General features: G+C 37.4%; 1 long non-coding RNA gene across 2 annotated transcripts; it reads left to right on the top strand.

Moving 5' to 3' along the window:
- The first annotated feature begins 941 nt into the window (after positions 1–941).
- Positions 942–12,311, top strand: LOC138739176 (uncharacterized). 2 transcript variants are annotated; one of them, XR_011342067.1, is made up of 3 exons: positions 942–1,021; positions 1,230–1,293; positions 12,076–12,311. It is a non-coding gene; the product is annotated as an uncharacterized lncRNA (long non-coding RNA). The 2 variants fall into 2 exon arrangements; XR_011342066.1 differs by lacking the exon at positions 12,076–12,311 and adding an exon at positions 2,462–2,694.
- Positions 12,312–14,282: the final 1,971 nt, after the last annotated feature.

Below are 14,282 nucleotides of genomic sequence, written 5' to 3'. Positions count from 1 at the left end.
GAGGTGAGCAGACAGTGTCACTAACACTAGCAAAGCATCATTGTGTCAGACTAATACTCCAATTTTTTTTTACTCCATGGTGGAGTATTTGTATTAAATAGAAATTTCCAGTGATCTCCATCAGATCAATTTATAAAGTTTAATGTTACATTTTGCTCTCATATTAAACAACTTCTCCTTCAATACTACTCACATTCTCCAAATTAAATATTTAGCTATAGGAACTTATGTTAACCCAAACTATCAAGAGGAGTGATTATTATTTCAATCCTATTCCAGATCTCTTCCTCAATGTTTTATTTTCATAAAATCATTGACGATTTTGGAATTGCTTCCCGTAGTCCTACAGATTTTGAACATTTCATCACTCTTGTTGTCAGTTTGTACCCTTTCATGTACTCTCACTTTCATGTGGTCTATCTCTCACTCTTCCTTTCCCTTTCTGGATCCATCTGTCTCCATTTGAGGGAATTGGTGAGCCATACCCAGCCTACAGGTTTGTACATGTCTCAATGACTCTATTCAATTCTTCCATTTCCTTTGTATATGTCTCATTTAATCGAATGAAAATATTTTCCACATGAGTGCTGCTGAGATGTCTTGCTACCCCTGAGCCATGGCTTCACATCCACCGTAGTAAACAGAGCCCTTAACCACGTACTTTGAAAGATGTCTGAGGAGATTTGGATTTGTCAGAGTACTCACTCTCAAACTTCAAAAAGATGTACGGTGTAAAGTATACATCATGCATCATGGCCTAGTTTTAAGACTCAAGTGCCCACAGAATGCTCCAGAAAGTGAGAAATTTTGTCAGGTTCATCATGGGCACTGATCTGCCATCCATTCAAGACATCAGTGTGAAGCACTGCATCAAAAATTCAACCAAGTTTATAAAAGACCCTCATCATACATGTCACAATCATTTTTCACTGTGACAATCAGGCTGAAGATGGAACAGATTGAAATCCAGCACCTCTTGCTTCAAGCACAATATTTATTGAAGAGTTATCAGCTTTTGGAGGTCCCCATACAATACAAACCCTAACCATAAAGTAGCATTTGTCTGCAGTAATGAAATGTTTGGATAATATGACATATTTATTGAAATTAATGTTCTCTACCAATTGAACTGTGGGAAAAATGTGAAGATTTTAGTGGAATAAATTGACACTTACTTCCATCTCCTTTCTCTCTCATTTCCCAAATGCCTCTTACTCTCAATCTTAAAGGTGCAAAATGATAATTCACCTACAACCTTCAGGAATGAAGAATTCCAAATATGTGTGTCCCAAGGTAAAAACTATTTTTCTTGTCTCAGTAGCATATGGTTGGCCTCTTATCCCTAAAATTATCCCTATTGTCTTTAGACCTCAATGCCAGTGTAAAGCATCTATTCTGCCAAACCTTCTTTGACTTATTTTACATTCTCATAAGATCATTGGTCATCCCTCTAAATTCCAGTGAACACAGATCCATTCTCCTCATTTGCACTGGAAAGGTTTTTTTTCAGATTGCATAATATCTTGATTCTGTGAAGTCCTTGGTGATACAGAAAACACCTTTCCATATAAGAATGTATATTTCAATGAGTAAGAAATGAGCTTCAGTATTTCATTCAGTAAGACAGCAAAATGCTCTCCTCAAGGATGTTCAAAAAAAATTGAGGATATTATGTTGTGAGTAAAAAAATAGAGACTTGGAAATTATTTAGTTTTCAAAAAACATATCAAGTCTTTGCTCCACTGGAAGCTTGTGCCATTATTGTGTAAAGCATTCCATTAATAATACATTATGATGCATGCACCTGGAGGGATCCTGCACAATAGAATTGACCTTCCAAAGAAAGTAGATACAGGATCACTGTTCCAATAATCACAGTTTGTGTTGATTACATCAAGCTGTTGTTCATTGATGACAGCTTTCCATTCAATAGCATCATACCAGCAAAATATTTTTAAGATAAAGGATTTAGAATCACTTTGCAGCTGGATTCTTGACTTTCTCCAAAATGGCCTGTTACCATGCTGTATGCCTAAATTTAAATTTAAAAATGTAATATATTGGCAAACCTCAATCAGTGTGAATAGTAACATCACCCCATCTCTGTTGACCAATAATAACACAGTTGTATCCCAAGCTGCATACTTAGTCAACTTCTCTATGCTCATGACTGCATAGCCATGTTCAATTCCAACTCAATCTACAAATTCACTGATGACACCACCATTGTTTATTGAATAATTGGAAATGATGAGTCCAAATCTAGAATGGAGATCAAGAATCAGTATGGTAGGTGCTGGAACAACAATCTTGCTGTTAACTTTACCATGACAAATGAATTCATTGTTGATTTTAGGAAGGGGAGACCAAGAGACCATAGACCTTTATGCATTGATGGGATGGGGGGTGTGTGTAGTTGAGAGCCTCAGAACCTTCATTCCTGGAAGTCTTTTTTTTTCAGAAAACTTTTGCTGGAGCCAGCACATTGAAGCAATGGTGAAAAAGGCACACCAGCACCTCTACTTAGAAGGAGTCTGAAGATATTTGGCTTGTTATCAGATACTCAACCTATCAAACATCGCCAGATACAGTGTAGAACATACACTGACTGAGTGTGTCACAGCCTGGTTTAGAAATTTAAATATCCAGGAATGCAGAAAGCTACAGAAAGTAGTAAACATAGCCAGACCATCAGTGTTTGATCTCCCATCCACTGCAGACATTGATATAAAGCATTGCCTCAAGAAGGCTGCCAACATCAGAAATGACCACCATCATCCTGGTCACAACCTCTTCTCACTGCCTCCTTCAGGCAGAAACTACAGAAACCTGAAGACCAGCAGCATTAGATTCAAGAACAGTTTATTTCCAACAGCTATCACTATTGTTATACTAATCAACAACTGTTCTGTCAGTGCAAAAGCTCCCTCTGTTCATCCACCCTGTGAAGTATCTGACAAGTAACCTTGAACTCAGCCTTCTGGTTCAACCTTCCAAAACGCATAATCTCACACTTTGCTGGATTGAACTCCATTTGCCACTTTTCCACCCAAATCTGGATCCTGTCTATATCCTATATCTACAACCTTCAGCCCTATCCACAACTCCTCCAACCTTCAGATCATCCACAAACATATTAACAAATCTTTCCACTTGTTCATCTTGGTCATTTATAAAAGTCACAAAGAACAGGGGTCCCAGAACAGATCTCTGTGGAACTCCACTATTCACTGACCTCAAGGCAGAATACTTTCCATTCATACTACTCTCTGCATTCTATGTGCAAGCCAATTTTTAATCCAAACCATCAAATTCCATTGATACCATGCCTCATGACTTTCTGCCATGGGGGACATTGTCAAATGCCTACTAAAATTAATCTTGACATCTACCACCCTACCTTTAGTAGTAATGTAGAGGTGGGGGAAGGCATAAAAAGAGAAATTAAAGAAGTGTGCAATAAGGGGACAGCTGTCATCATGGGAGACTTTAATTTACATATAGAGTGGACTAGCCAAATTAGTAAAAATACCGAGGAGGAGGAATTTCTTGAATGTTTATGGGACAGTTATCTAGACCAATATGTCGAGGAACCAACTTGAGAGCAGACCATTTTAGACTGGGTATTATGTAATGAAAAGGGGCTAATCAGTAATCTTGTACGAGGCCCTTTGGGTAGGAGCAATCACAGTATGATCGAATTCTCACTCAACATGGAGAGTGAAGAAATTAAAACCGAGACTAAGGTCCTGAATTTAAATAAAGGGAATTATGATGGTGTAAGATGGGAGTTGAGTAAGATTGATTGGGTGATGTTTATGGGGGAGTTGACAGTGGATAGACAATGGAAAGCATTCAAAGAGCTAATGGAAGAATTGCAGAAATCGTTTATACCGGTTTGGCATAAAAATAAACCAAAAAAGGTGACTCAACAGTGGATAACAAGGGAAATTAGAGACAGGATTAGGTCCAAAGAGAGAGCATATCAATTGGCCAAAAAAAGTACCAAATCCAAAGACTGGGAGCAGTTCAAGATGCAGCCAAGGAGGACAAAGAGGGCAAAAATAAATTACGAAAGTAAGCTTGCGGCAAATATAAAAACCAACTGCAAAAGCTTATATAGATATGTCAAGAGGAAAAGATTGGTGAAATCCAGAGTAGGTCCCTTGCAGTCAGAATCAGGGAAATATATAATGGGGAATAAGGAAATGGGAGACCAATTAAATTCTTATTTTAGTTCTGTTTTCACAAGAGAGGATACAAATAACCTCCCAAGGATGTTGGGAAACATAGAGACTAATGCAAGGGAGGAGCTGAAAGAAATCAGTATTTCTAAGGACATGGTCTTGGGGAAATTGAAGGGAATGAAGGCCAATAAATCCCAAGGGCCTGATAATCTACATCCTAGGGTACTTAAGGAAGTGGCCATTCAGATAGCAGATGCTTTAAGAATTATTTTCCAGAACTCGATAGACTCAGGATTGGAGGGTAGCTAATGTTACCCCATTATTTAAAAAGAGGGGTAGAGAAAAAGCGGGGAATTATAGGCCGGTGAGCCTTACATCAGTAGTGGGCAAAATGATGGAATCCATTATTAAGGATGTAATAGTGGAGCATATGACTAGCAGAGAAGGGATCAGACAGAGTCAACATGGATTTACAAAAGGTAAATCGTGCTTGACAAATCTATTGGAATTCTTTGAGATGGTGACAGGTAAAATAGATGGGGGAGAGCCAGTGGATGTGGTGTACCTGGATTTCCAAAAGGCCTTCGATAAGTTCCCACATAAATGACTGGCATGCAAAATCAAGGCTCATGGGATTGGGGGCAAGGTGTTGATGTGGATTGAGAACTGGCTGGCAGATAGAAGACAGAGAGTTGGGATAAACGGCTCATTTTCTGAGTGGCAGGCGGTGACCAGTGGGGTGCCAGAGGGATCTGTACAGGGACCCCAGCTGTTCACAATTTACATTAATGATCTAGATGAGGGGATTTGATGTAATATCTCCAAATTTGCAGACAGCACTAAGCTAGGAGGGGTTGTGTGCACTGAAGAGGGAGTCAGGAAGCTCCAGTGTGATTTGGATAAATTGAGGGACTGAGCAGATACATGGCAAATGCACTACAATGTGGATAAATGTGAGGTTATCCACTTTGGTAATATAAACCGGAGGGCAGATTACTTACTATTTGAATGGCAATAGATTGGGAGATGGGGAAGTGCAGAGAGACCTAGGGGTTCTTGTGCACCAGTCACTGAAGGTGAGCATGCAGGTACAGCAGGCGGTTAAAAAGGCAAATGGTATGTTGGCCTTCATATCAAGAGGGTTTGAGTATAGGAATAAGGATACCTTACTGCAGCTGTACAGGGCCTTGGTGAGACCACACCTGGAGTATTGTGTGCAGTTTTGGTCACCTTATCTAAGGAAGGATGTTCTTGCAATGGAGGGAGTGCAGAGGCGATTCACCAGGTTGATACCTGGAATGGCAGGAATGACTTATGAGGAAAGATTGCGCAAATTGGGATTGTACTTGCTGGAGTTTAGAAGATTGAGAGGGGATCTCATAGAGACATATAAAATTCTGGCAGGACTGGACAGAATGGATGCGGAGGGGATGTTTCCAATGGTGGGGGAGTCCAGAACCCGGGGCCATGGTTCGAGGATAATAGGCAAACGATTTAGAACCGAGATGAGGGGAATTACTTTACCCAAAGGGTGGTGAATCTGTGAAAATCATTGCCACAGAGGGCAGTAGAGGCAGGTTCATTGAATATATTTAAGAGGGAATTAGATATATTTCTTCAGTATAAGGGAATTAGGGGTTATAGAGAGAAGGCAGGGATGGGGTACTGAACTTTAAGATCAGCCATGATCTCATTGAATGGCGGAGCAGGCTCGAGGGGCCGAATGTCCTACTCCTGCTCCTATCTTCTATGTTTCTATGTTTATCAATTTCTTTCGTTACCACCTCAAAAAAACTCAATTAGACTCATGAGCCTTGCTGACTATCCTTAAGTAGACTGTCCTTCTCTAAATGCTCATAAATCCTATCCTCTCCGAGGGTGCGTGGCAAGATGGCGTAGAGTCTAGACGTGTAATCTCGACCTCTCTGGCCGGACTTTTAAGTACCCATTTTTTAACCCTTTGTTTTCAAGTTTAAACTTCTTAAATTTTAGTTTAAGGTATTAACGAATTATTTAACGAAAGATTAAACCTCAAGTGCAGAAGAAGTTACATTTTCGAAGTACTGAAGATTTGGGGCCTAAACAACTTGCTACAGCCTCAGGTTTAATTTCTTCAGTGCCTAAACTACAAAGCCTGCCTGTGGGAGCTGAAAAAAAAAGTCTACTACTCACCAAATGAAGGACAGCGCTGGAATTACCCGTTCTCTGGAAGAAGGTGCGTGTTCCCATGTAGTGGATCCCGATTCTGGCAGCCTGCCGACTTTAACGGAGGGAGCATGCAGGATGACGACTCCATTGCTTGAACTGCTTCAAGAAGTACTCCAACCTGAAGAATTTGACCTTTTCCATGATTTTTTGAAAAAACGCCGAGCTGCGGGGGGAGACCAGCGTCGACCCCCTGAGGAAGTCGGGGTGCCGTCGCTGGGAGCCCAGACGTGCAGTAAGACTGTTAAACTGCCTGTTGTTGAGTTGCAGCAGGAGCTGCAGTTACCTGGTTCTGTCACTACGTAAGAGAAAGCAGGGCTGAGCTTTTCTGAATTACAATGTAACCAGTTAAATGCTGTCATTCAGCCTATAATGAATGAGTTTGCTCAAAGGATAAGTTGAGAATTGAATACAGTTAAAACACGTGTAGAGGCATCTTGTGAAGATTTTTTTAAAAATTCAGTCTGTTTTTTTGGAATGTCAACAATAAGTGGCTTCTAATACAGAAAAAAAGTGTTGAAGGTTGAAAAATCCGTTATAGAATTGCGAGAACGTGAGAAGGAGTTAGAGAGGAAAATAGACTTTTTGGAGAATCAAAGCAGAAGGAATAATGTGAAAATTGTTGGTTTGCCAGAAGGCATGGAAGGACAAGATCCTCTTCATTTTTTTACAGATTGGATCCCACAAGTATTAGGGCAAGAATTTTTTTCTGAAGGCTTGGTATTGGAAAGATCTCACAGAACTTTAAGGAGATGACTTTTACCTGGTCAGCCACCAAGACCTGTAATAATTTGATGTTTGAATTATTTGGATAGAGAAGAAATACTTCAACTGGCGGTGCAAAATGCGAGAAAACGACAAACTCCATTATTGATTCAGAATAGCAGATATTTTTTCTACCCTGATTTGAGTCAAGAGATCATTCAAAGTCGATGTTGATTTAATCCAGTTAAAGAAGTTTTGTGGCGTAAAGGTTATAAGTCTACTTTTCACTTTCCGGCAGTGATGAAGGTGTTTCATGGAGACTATCAATCTCGGTTTTTTGAGGATGATCATGAAGCAATGATTTTTGCTGATTCGTTGCCTGATATAAGAGGACAAAGACGTAGTCCACCATTGTCTCCTAAAGAAAAATCTGGTTGTTCTGGAAATGGAAGAAATGGTAGAAATGGGAAAAACGGGAATGGAAAGAGTCCAACTTCTTTTGAAATGTGGTCTTCTAGTTTGGAACCTTGGATGAATAGCAGAATCTTCTTATTCTTATTTTATTTTTTATGTTATTATGATATTTTGAGATTTTTTTTGTTCGGATGGGGAGGAAGAGATTTGTTCTAGGTTCTATTAGTCATTAGCCACTGGTGAGTGATCCACACCGAAATTTTGTTAGGGATTACTACCTTTTGTTAGTTTTTTTTGGGGGTGGGGGGGGGGAGGTTTTATTAATTATTTCTTTTTATTTTATCTAGCTTTTACTTTGTGATTTTTTTTTCCTATTGGAGGGCCTATATACGACGATTTGAGTTTTTATATAAAGATATTATTGGTCTTTAGTAATATTAGTAGATATGTTAAAGTTGAGCTTTGCTACTTTTAATGTTCAAGGTTTAAACAGTTCGATTAAGCGTAATGATGAAGGACAGCTATGGTATTGATAAGAATTATTTGTTTCTTTATTTTTAAATTTGAACTTTGGTAAAATGCGTGTTTGGTAGCGATATGATTTTATCTGAAATGATTAAATTTGAGACTTTTCTTATGAAGGTACCAGAGAAGAGTTATATTTTATTCAGTATTAAATATTATAGGATGGTATGGATAAAAAGGATTGGGATAAATCCAAATTTGTATAAGATTAAAATACCTTTAGATCTGATAGTATCTTTATTGGGCAGTTTGCAACCTCTGAAAGGTTTGGGTTTAGATAAATTTCAACTTTCTTTTGTATATTTAGCATTATTTGTAGAGAAAAAATGTATTGTTAGTATGTGGAAAGATACAAATATGATTGATATTAATAGATGGCATAATGAGATGAAATATTGTTTAATAATTGAAAAAATTACATAAGTTTCATGTGATAACTATAGCTTTTTATTAGTAAGTGGTTGTTATATTCAGAATATTTACATTTTGATTTATGTTGATTAGATTTTAATATGTATGTTTAATTTTTCCTTAATTTTTTTTCTCCTTTCTTTATGACTCTCCTTAGGAGAGCTGGCTGAAGAGGGGGAGGGGGGGGGTTCCTTTCTTTTTTCATTTTTTTTCTATAAAATATAACATTCATGTTTTTGGTTTATTGTTGTATATGTTATTTACTATCTGTATTTTGAACGAATAAATAAAGTTTTTTTTAAAAAAATCCTCTCCAATAATTTGGACACAACTGACATAATACTGGTCTATAATTCACAGGATTCTCCTGATTATCTTTTTTTTAAATAAAGGGAACACATTTGCCAGACTTCACTCCTGGCTCTTTCCCTGTAGCCAAGGAGGACTCAAGGATCATAGCCAATGCCCCAGATATCTCTTCCCCATCCCCGCCACCCCCCCCCCCCCCCACTTTCCCACAGCAACCTGCAGTATAGTGCATTTGGTCCTGGGGACTTAATATTTTTAAGAAGGTCTAACACTTCCTCTCTCTTAATCTTAATCTCAGCATTGACCAGCACACAAGTTTGTTCTATTCCGAACTCACCCACATCAAGCTCCTTTTCTCTGATGAAGGTTCATGTTTCTTCCTTTATCCTTATGAAGTCCGACATTCATTTTTGTCATCCTTCTGTTTTTCACATATTCATAGAATGCCTTGGGATTCTCATTAATCTTACTTGCCAAGGCCTCCTCATGCCCCCTTTGCCTTTCTCATGAGCACTTCCTGTTTTGTACATCCTAAATCTAATGTATGCTTCCTTCTTCATCTTAACAAGCTGTCTCACCTGCTTTGTCAACCATAGTTCCCTTTTCCTCCCATCTTTTTTCCTGTTTCAGTGGGACAATCCTAACCTGAATCCAGTGAAAGTGGTCCCTAAACATCCTTCAGATTACTTCTGTGATTTCTCCGGTGATCCTCTGATCCCATTTTACTCTCCCTAGTTGCTACCTCATCCCACCATGATTAGCCCTTCGCCAGTTGAACACTTTCTCATCTTGTCTCCTTTTTCTCCTTGTCCAAAGCTATGCTAAAGCTCAGGGAGTTGTCATCCCTGTCTCTGAAATGCTCCTCCACCAAAAGGTCTGTCATCTGACCAGGTTCATTACTGAGTACTAGATCCAGTATGGCCCCCTCCTCTTGTTGGCTGTCCACATACTGTGTCAAGAAACCTTCTTAGACACACTTGACAAATTCTACCCCATCTATCCCTCTTGCAGTCAGGAGCTGTCAATCAACATTAGAGAAGTTGAAATCTCCTATGACAACAATGCTGTAATTTCTGCACCATTCAAACATCTGCCTACTTATCTGCATTTCAGTGTCCCAAGGGCTATTTTGGGGGATAAAGACTTATCCCAGTGCAGTGATTAGCCCTTCCTATTTTAAAGTCACTTTTTTTTTGCACTACAATAACTCCAAATTTGCCAAGTCCATCACAAGAATGGAGAAGGAAGGGTGAACAGTGATAGGGCTAAGTGTGGGATGCAATGTTAGAAAAGGGTGGAGGAACACACATAGAAATAGCAGAGAATAAGGAGAAAACCCAGAAGATGCAGGGAGTTGGGGCAGGACTGTAGAGTGGCATTACATCGGAAGAGTAGCAGGAGCCTTAAATTCAGAGGGAGAGAGAGGAATTCCAGACAGAGGCTAAGAAGCCAGAAGTTGGGCTGAAGACTGATAAACCTTCTGTGGGGCATCTGAATTCTGGAGGCAAGTGAGTTTCAGGTCCTTCATTGAGGTCATAAGCATGAAGAGTTGAAGGAGTAGATCTGGTCATGGACAAAGTAGAGCAGTGGTCTGTGGAAAAGCAAAGTCCAGAACTGTGTGAGGGAAAGAGAAAGAAGCAGAAGATATCAATGCATGGCAAAAAATGATATGTGTGAAGGGGACATCAAGGGGAAATTCCTCATCTTCTTGATAGTGCTTGCCAATTCTCTCATATCTTTCCTGTTTATACTATGGAACATATGCATTCATTGAAAGCTCAATAAATGTATCACAGTGTTCTGTTGGGAATGATGCATTCAGTGCAAAATAAACAAGCTCTCCATCACTTTGAAAATATTTTGGTAGATATAAGTTTCAATATCCAGTGGATTTATTACTTTGATAAATTTGATAATCCGCTCTGGGTAGATTTGGAATTGAAATCTGTCCAGAATTATTCCTTAGCTTATTTTAGAATCACCATGACCTTTTAGACTATCTAAGATCAGTAAGTATATTTCCAAGCCAATTATAAAATATTCATTACATATTTGGTTTCAATTTCACACCATCTACTCTTGACCGAACCTTCCTTATTTGGAAGATTAAAGGAATTATCTCTTTTGTAGATTTATTTGCTGGTGGTGGTTTAATGTCTTTTGAACAACTTTCTACCAAATATAATTTACCATACCCACATTTATTTTTAGATGTTTACAAATTAGAAATTTCCTGAACATGGTAATGACTAATTATATAGCATTATAACAACCAGATTTATATGACACTTCATTCTGATTAAATCCCTTTCCAGAAGGGTTTAATTGGTACCATTTATATCTTATATTAAATTTGAGTTCAGTCTCCATGGATAAGAGTTGAGAAACATGGGAATCAATATTTTGACTAACGTTATTTCCTGAAACATGGAAGAATTACTAGACTAGTTAATACTTCTTCATTTTGTCCATGTCATTCTTTAAACAATTTAAAATAGTTCATAGAACTTATATGTCTAAAGATAAACTAGCTCACATCTTTCCTAATACGGGCTCTACTTGATAGATTCAATACTGATGTGGCTTCATTGACTCATTTGTCACCACCAGCAAATAAATCTACAAAAGAGATAATTCCTTTAATAATGTGAACTATTTTGTAACCATGTAAGAATACACCCTTCTCACTGTAGTCCACCACTTTGGGATGTGTGTGTGTGTGTGTGTGTGTGTGTGTGTGTGTGTGTGTGTGTGTGTGTGTGTGTGTGTGTGCGTGCGTGCGTGCGTGCGTGCGTGCGTGCGTGCGTGCGTGCGTGCGTGCGTGCGTGCGTGCGTGCGTGCGTGCGTGCGTGTGTGTGTATGTGAATAGTTTCTTGAGATGGTGGAGGGCATCAGTAAGTAAAATCTCTTCTGTTATTTGAATCTTGCATCTCTAAGTTATTTAAAAATCCTCTCATGTAACATAGAGGCAATAACACAACTTAACCCCTTAAATGCTCTTTTTGGAATTACAGATGTAGGTTGTATCCCACTTCTGCATATCGAGTTATTGCCTTTTCTACAATAATAACTAGAGGAGCCATTTACTTAAATGCATAAACTCTGATTCTCTTACATTATTTCAATGGCTTTCTCATGTTATGTTTTTTCTTAAATCTTGAAAAAAAAATTTGGTCATACTTTAAATACAACGAGTAAATTTGAAGAAACATGGAAACCATTTATTGATTACTTTCATGGGATATAACTAGCATTATTCTATGAATTAACTCTTCCTTTCCAGATGTAATATAATTCTTTCTGTTTTTGTTATCTGTAGGTGTGGACTGGAGCTACATTTTAAACTATTCAACAGATCCTCAGGATAGGCTGCACAATTGTTTTTTAAAAATAATTGTATTTTATCATAATTTTTTAGTAGATTAGTTGTTTTTCTTACATATATAATATTATAAATATTTCTTTATCTCTGTTTACTTTGTTAGGAGAATTATTTCTAATTTGTCACATTTTCACTCTTTGGAATTTATAGGTGATACTTGTAATTATGTAGACTTGGACAGTCCATTTTATTTGCATTATTTATATTCTCCTTATGCTGTGTATATTATGAAATGTTAATAAAAAGATTGAAAAAAAAGTCATTGTAGTTAAGAATGATATTTTGGCACCAATTTCTTTGAATAATCAAGAACCATGTCTGTATTTAAATGTAAAATATTAAAATACATAAAAACATATTTTATTTTGTATATGTTATCCAAGAGAGGACAAAGGACAATTCTTCTGCTTTCCTAAAAAAATGATTGGTGCAAACTTATATTTGTTTATTCAATATTTATAAAGGATGTCCAGGATGAATCTTCAACAATTCATCTCTGTTAAAGAAGAATGATAGTTCAATAACAGAAAACTAATCAAGTGAATGTCCTTGATAGGAATCCAGAAGCTATTAAATTGATGCTTTGCAGTTGAAATTCATTGTTGTGAATTCAGAAGAAAGCTGATCGTGTAACCTTCATCCGCTTAAATTGCACATTGAAATTCAGCATTGTAAGATATTTTGTCATCATGTAATGGTATAAACATTAGAAGCAAACAATTTCATTGGACTTCTTGACAAAGTAATTAGCATTTTCCCACCACTGGTTTCATCTTATAAACTTTTAGTCTGAGCACCAAACTGCAGTCTTGCACTTGATCTTAAAAAAAGCCAAATGTTGACAATAATCCTTTATTAATTTATTCACATAACTTTTCTCCATTGGTGGGAATCTTAACATTATTTTCCCTTTCCATTTGTACTCTCATGTTATTTATCAATTTAAGATTTCAGTGTTTATTTTTAAATCACTCATTTTTGAAACGTAACCTGTGTTTATTGCAATTGGTTTTGAGCCTTTATTTCCATGGTTTATTGGTGAGAACAGTGAGCATTTTATTTTCACTCTCCCTTTACCATTACCAATGGACTTACCAATGATTTATTGATCAAACTGCTTCTCATTCTGGATTTTCAAACATACCTAACTATATTTCAGTGCCTAATGTGCCATTCTTCATAAATGTAGCTACTGCTATAATCCATCCTTCACTTTCAGATTGAACAAGTTGGCTCACTGAACCTCAAACATGAAAACTATTTCCTCGTGATATATTTATTTCTTCCATCTTAATTATCTCTTCCTTTTCGTGTTGAAATCAATCTACAATTCATTTCAAAATGTCCCCAGATACGTTATTAGTCACCAATGAGTTAGCAACAGTTAGATCTATGTAGTCTATTGTAAGTATATTGGTGAGTTAATGAACTGGATTACAAAATTATTGATTGTTTTGATGAATCAGTGCAAAGTGAATTCTTTTCACTCTGGTTGTTCTTTCAATAAGGGTACAAATTAGAAATTATTACATTGCCTATAAAGCCTTGCAGAATAACCACCCAATCTCTGAGCAACTAAATTTTGAACAGAGATCACAAGACCAGTTTTGCAACAAAACCAGAGAGGACCCCAATGAAAGTCAGGGTTCTATGCCCACTCATGTATCTACAGTTTATTTCACAAAAGACAGAACATGATTGACATACACTGCAATACTGATCCTGGTGTACAGCGACATAAACAATTCTTTGAACACTTTGTGAGCAAAAATCCCTGTTGGAGAAGTAAGAGGAGGAGGAGAAGAACAACAGACACAGGAATTAAGCATCTGTTGAAACTGTGATACACTTACTCCTTATGGTGGCTTTGGTGGAAAGAAAATCACACAATCCTCAGAAAATGAATTTATTTGAGCATTTCTTATTTACTTTTCTATACAGTCATAAATGGTTGGGCCGATAAATGTAGGCAATTGATATCAATTTCTTGGAGAGGGTCAAGAGTGAGTCATGAGCTTAATATATCTGATCGAAGTTTGCTGCTGAGAAGCATTTGTATAATGGGATTTTAGATTTATCAGGTTATTTAAAAATTCTTTAACAACATAACAGAGGATATTAATGGTAGCCTTTCCCAATCTTGA

Source organism: Narcine bancroftii, chromosome 7 (assembly GCF_036971445.1).
Source record: "Narcine bancroftii isolate sNarBan1 chromosome 7, sNarBan1.hap1, whole genome shotgun sequence".
NCBI classification, from domain to species: Eukaryota; Metazoa; Chordata; class Chondrichthyes; order Torpediniformes; family Narcinidae; genus Narcine; species Narcine bancroftii.
This window is presented reverse-complemented; position numbering and strand designations above follow the sequence as displayed.